Raw genomic sequence first — 6000 nt, forward strand, 5'->3', positions numbered from 1 at the left:
GATAACTCCTTCTCAATCGGCGTCACTTTTGTTTTCGAGGCTAGGAGATGTACGTGAACATCACCCTTTTCGTTTACTGAACGAAAGAACACAACCCCAGCGTAAGCTGTTTGGGAAGCGTCTGCAAACGCGTGCAATTCGACTTCACAATCTTGAGTAAAATGTAGCCACCTTGGAATTAAGATGGTTTTCAGCTCAGTGAGTTGTGATCTGTATTTTAGCCATTCATTTAGCAAATCTACAGGAAGCTCATCGTCCCAAGCCAAACCTGACTTCCACAGTTTTTGAATGAATACCTTAGCAGTCACGACAACGGGCGCGATCCAGCCCATTGGATCGTATAGCCGAGCAATGTCGGACAACACTTGACGCTTTGTTGGTAATTTGTCAACTTCCGGCAAATCTACCGTGTACTGAAACTCGTCAGAATCTCTGTTCCAACAAATGCCCAAAACTTTAACCATTTTGTCTGCCTTAATGGGAATAGATGGAGCTGAACTCTGATTGTCTTGGTCAATGTACTGCAATAAGGCTTTACTGTTGCTGCTCCACTTCTGTAATTGAAAACCTCCTGCCTGCATAAGCTTATTCATTCCCTTATAAATTTCAATTGCCTCCTCTTCAGTTTGACAGCCCGTCATGAGATCGTCGATATAAAAATCCTTCATCGTTATTTCCGATGCGGTTGGATAATTGAGACGCTCGTCCTCTGCCAACCGTTGCAGAGACTTTACGGCCAAATGAGGTGCGCACGCCGTTCCAAAGGTGAGTGTGAGCAACTCGTACTGACCCAGAGGTTCATCGGGGTTGAATCTCCATAAGATCCTTTGGAAACGCGTGTCCTCATCATTAAGGCGCACTTGCCTGTACATTTTGATTAAATCTGCAACGATACATATAGGAAATATACGCCACCTCATCAGAATGTGTCTCAGATCTTGTTGTAGTTTGGGCCCGACATGAAGATTGTCGTTAAGAGATACGCCGTTCTTACCTTTGCAAGAGGCATCGAAGACAACTCGTACTTTGGTAGTTTCCTTATCTTCCCTTACAACGGCGTGATGTGGAAAATATACTGCCTTTGGCTCGACCATTTCGTCCTTTATTTCGATCATATGATTTAAATCCAGATACTCTTGCATTACCTTGCAATATTCTTCCTTAAAATTTGGATTCCTTTGAAGTTTCTTTTCCAAATAATAAAATCTTTTCTCTGCTATCTCCTTTAATCCTCCGTATTGACATTGTGGATCATCGCTCTTAAAAGGTAATCTGACCACAAATCTTCCTTCTTCATTCCTGAAAGTAGTTGAGTCGTAAAATTCTTCGCATTTTTCTTCTGTTTTAGTAAGTTTCTTTTGAATCAAGTTTGGTTCATTTTCTAACTCCCAGAATTGTTTTAATAAAATATCTTCTCTTACTTGAACGTGTAGGCTTACCATTTTTCTGACACCAGTTGAAGGTACTTGGGATACCTTCCCTGAAATGATCCACCCAAAGATGGTGTTTTGAGCTAATAAGTGTCCCTTTGGGTGTTTGATAATGTCATTCAAGAGGACTTCGCCATACACTTCAGCTCCTAGTAAAATATCAATTCTACCAGGTGATTTGAATCCTGGGTCAGCTAGTGATAGGTTCTCAATATCTAGCCAATCAGGTGACGAGATTTTGTTGGTGGGTAATCGAGAAATAAGGGATTTTAATACATATGCAGAAATTTGAATAGACTTACTTGGATCCCTACGCGACTCTATTTGGAAAGAAACCATGTGCTTTATACGCAATCGACCATCCCCTATACCTGACACGCAGCCACTAACTGACACTCGCTTAAGCCCTAATGTTTGTACTGTTTGCTCTGTGACAAAAGAGGCCTGTGAGCCTTGGTCGATCAAGGCGCGTAGAACACAGAATTGACCGCTGTCAGAAGATGCTCTCACAATTGCCGTCGCCAAAAGAACGTCGGCCAATCCGACGACTGTTTCTTCCCTTGCAAAATTGGCAACGACATTCACCCTTTGATTGGGTGATGAAGGTTGACTGTTTCCTTGATTAGGTTGCTTTGATTGTGTGAATGTGTGGTTGTTCTCTGTTGTGTTTGTGAACCCTTGTTGTATTTCTCTTTCCTGATGAAGCAAAGAGTGATGTCGTTTACCACATCTACGACAGCTTGTTGTGTAACGACATTTCTTAACTGAATGGGTGGGTGCTAGACAGTTAAAACAAAGAGATTTTTTCTGTACGTATTCTTGTCTCTCTTGCGGCGCTAGTTGTCCAAATCCCTTGCACTGATAGAGGAAATGATCTCCTGAACACATGATACATTGATATTTCTTAGCGTCATCATGAACTGCGAATGATTTAATTTTCTCTATACGTTTTGCATTGTTGTGAGGAGTTTTAGACATTTGTTTGCTACTATCAATCATTTCCAGTGTCCTAAACCGTGACTCTAGGAATACTTCTAATTCATCCCATTTAGGCAATGTGTCAGATGAAACACCACTGACAGTTATCTCCCACTGGCGGAGTGACTCGTGATCTAGTTTGGACACGACTAGGAAAACGAGAATTGCGTCCCACTCTTTGGTTTCAATTCCCAAGTTGTTGAGAGACGTGATACACGATGTTGTTCCATCTAGCAAACATCTTATGGAGTAGGCAGATTCGCTGGTGATATGCTTTTGAGTGAATAAACTCTTGAGAATAGCATTACAATTGTACCTTTTGTTATTATATCTGTTTGTCAGTTTTTTCCATGCCGCGCTGTAGTTAAGTTCAGTTGTTGGTAAATTTCGAATGAGCGCTTCCGCATCACCCGATAAAGTGCTCTTTAAATAATACAATTTTTCAACGGCTGACAAATTCCGATTGTTGTGAATAAGTGAGCAAAAAAGATCGTAAAATTGTTGCCATTCTTCGTATTTTCCACTGAATTTAGGTAACTCTATTTTAGGAAGTTTGACATCACTGGACTTAGACTCTTTAACCACCGACTGTGGTGGCAATGCTTGTGATTCGTCACGACGAATCATGGCATGAATAGCTTCTTTCAAACAGCCTTTGTAATAAGTATAGTTTTCTTCAAACGTATCGTACGTGCCTTTCGTAAAGTAGTCAAGACTAGAGCTTTGGCTTTCATTTGCTGTTCCAATAATATGCCAATGAGTCTCCGTAAACTCCTTCCACAAGCTTTCAACTATTTCCAACCTTGTTTCTAAATAACCTCTTGTGACCCTTTCCTTAGGACTTTTTCTGTAATTAGCCTCAGCTCGATTTAATTTCGTAAGTCTTTCCTGTTGAATGGCAATTGATTTTTCCACACTCATATTGTCAGTTGTGAGAAATTTAATTCAATGAGATAGGTAATTATTCTAAGTCGATGGAATATATTTGTTGAAAATCTGCTAAGTCAATGAAGCATTCATCGAAATCTTTCTAAGTCTTTTTAAAACTTAACACTTCAAAATTTTTTGGGCATGGATTCCCCGTCTGTGCACTTATTAGTGAATTATTCTAAGTCCTTGAATTTACTTTAAAATTTTACAAGTTCAAATAATATCAGTAATTTTATAAGTTAATTTACTCACAGTTTTAGGGTCCAAATTCACTTTGATTTATTAGCACTCAACTCACCGCTACCACATAGAAACTTTATCTTCTTATATCTGTTGTCCTTTTGAATTTCCCGGGTTTCGGCACCAAATTTTTGTAGAATACACTATCTACGTTCACAATGAAACACACACAAACACTTCTATTTATTTATTATCCACCGCCGTGGCAAAAATTTAGCGAACACACAACATAGTAATACTAAGCCTTACACCCAATACACAAAGCACAATCATAGTCCGTTTTAATCTATAGCTAGCGCCATCTAGGCATCTAGGACGTAAACTTTATTGACAGACTCACAGAGTCTGTGAACTGTGTGGAGGTTTACCTGACATGAATTTCAACATTGACATTTGACACATTTCTGACAAATTACATTGAATTTAAGTCATATTTAAATAGGTTTATATCTGCAAAATTACATTGACATAAAAGCAAAACATAATGACGTCTGTACCTTTTTGATGTTATTGAAGATAAACTATTTTGACTATCACGTTGCACGCGCACAACGACATCTAAAAATAAAAGATTTCAGAAATTTTCTGACGTTTGCAACATTAATTAATTTTTTTTTGGTTTTGCTTCGTCCATTATTAGGACAGGCAAATGGTTCAAGCCAATACAGCCGTATTCGTTAATATTCAATAATTTATTTTACGTTTTTTACAATATGACGAATGAATAACTAACCGACTTCAAAAAAGAAGGAGGTTCTCAATTCGTCGGTATGTTTGTTTTTATGTTTGTTACCTCAAAACTTTCGACTGGGTGTACCGATTTTGACAATCCTTTTTTTTATTTGAAAGATGGTGCTTTCCGTGTGGTCCCATTAATTTGGTCCAGATCTGACAATGGCATTCATGAGAAAACCATAAAAGTCTTAAATTTGCTATATATACATACGCATATATAGTATATTATAAGTATTCACACACTTTCTTTTTACCAGGAGACTAATTCGAAAAGGATTCCAGCTACCTTTTTCTGCCGTGTAATAGTCTGGGGTAAGCATTATTGTGTTTTAGTTTGAAGGGCGCTGTTACTAGTTTAGTTACAGGACAGTAAAATCATCTACGTACTAACGTATGCTATTTTTCTGTGGGGTCATGCTGCTGACATTGATATAGTGTTTGCTCTGCAAAAGAGAGCTGTTCGTGCTATATATCAGCTTGGTTATAGACAGTCTCTCAAAGAAAAATTTAAAGAAATAAATGTTATGACTGTTTATTGTCGTTTTTATATACGTTCACAAAAATCGTCTCCTTTTTGCTCTTAATGGTGATTTTCATCATTATAACACTAGAAATAATGGATTGCTTGTAACTAATTCTAGTAAGCTTCATAAGACACATAACAGTAAAGTCCCAGCCACTGTTCAGCCATTATCCATAAATAAATTTAAATGTTTTATTAAAAAATGGGTCTGTCGTAAATCCTACTATTCCACAGCTGAATATATATAAGTGATCGGACAGCTTGGTACTACTAGATTATGATTATTTTATAGCAATAGCAATGACAGTACAATATTGTATATTTGATTAAAAAGAGCGCAAAAAAAATAATGCTGAGAGAGTTTCTTGCACCGCTTCTTCTCGTTTCCGAAGCGGTAGTAGTAGCGGTATATTAGAAATGACATCGAAAAGAATTCTAAAGGTATCAATTTTGAGAAAATAAATGCCTTTATGCCTTTATGCCTCAAATAGACATTTGAGGCATACCAGACAAGTGACGAGTGCAAAAGCGATGCCAGTCAGGGTTTTAAGCTTAATCTATTATCCTGGTACTGCATTGTAATGTGCAGGTCTCATTACTGGGCAAACCACCAGGTGAACTTAATGCCAGCTCGCCCTCTTTCTAAAAAAAACATTATGAGGTGGGCGATCTCTATTGAAATTGAAAAATTATAACATCCACTAATGACGTTCTATACATATAGTCAAATCACGTCGTATAAACACAAAGCTGAAATGTGGAACATGCGACAAATAACACCATCATAAGCTTGGACTGCGATATTAATACATTGCCGCATTTACTCCAGTTGTTTAAAATATTCTTAGTCTAAAAGCAGCAATGTAAAACATTTAGTCAATTCATTCGGACCGTAAGAGTTGACACACGACTAAGGAGAAAAGTGTGCTTACATTGTCTTTAAGCACACTTTTGCTGTTCCTATAATATATCTCCTTATATTATTGTCGGCAATATTATTAGTTAACAAGCGGTTTCAACGTCATGACTGCCATAAGATATCAGCAGTGCCATCTAACAGTTGGTAGCATCATCACGGTAGACGGTCGTGCCCTATATAAGCCAGAGTGCTAAGTTCGAGTAGGCGTACTAATCTCAGTGGATACTCCATTGGGAGTGCCGCTT

Source organism: Leptidea sinapis, chromosome 6 (assembly GCF_905404315.1).
Source record: "Leptidea sinapis chromosome 6, ilLepSina1.1, whole genome shotgun sequence".
In the NCBI taxonomy this organism is placed as follows: domain Eukaryota; kingdom Metazoa; phylum Arthropoda; class Insecta; order Lepidoptera; family Pieridae; genus Leptidea; species Leptidea sinapis.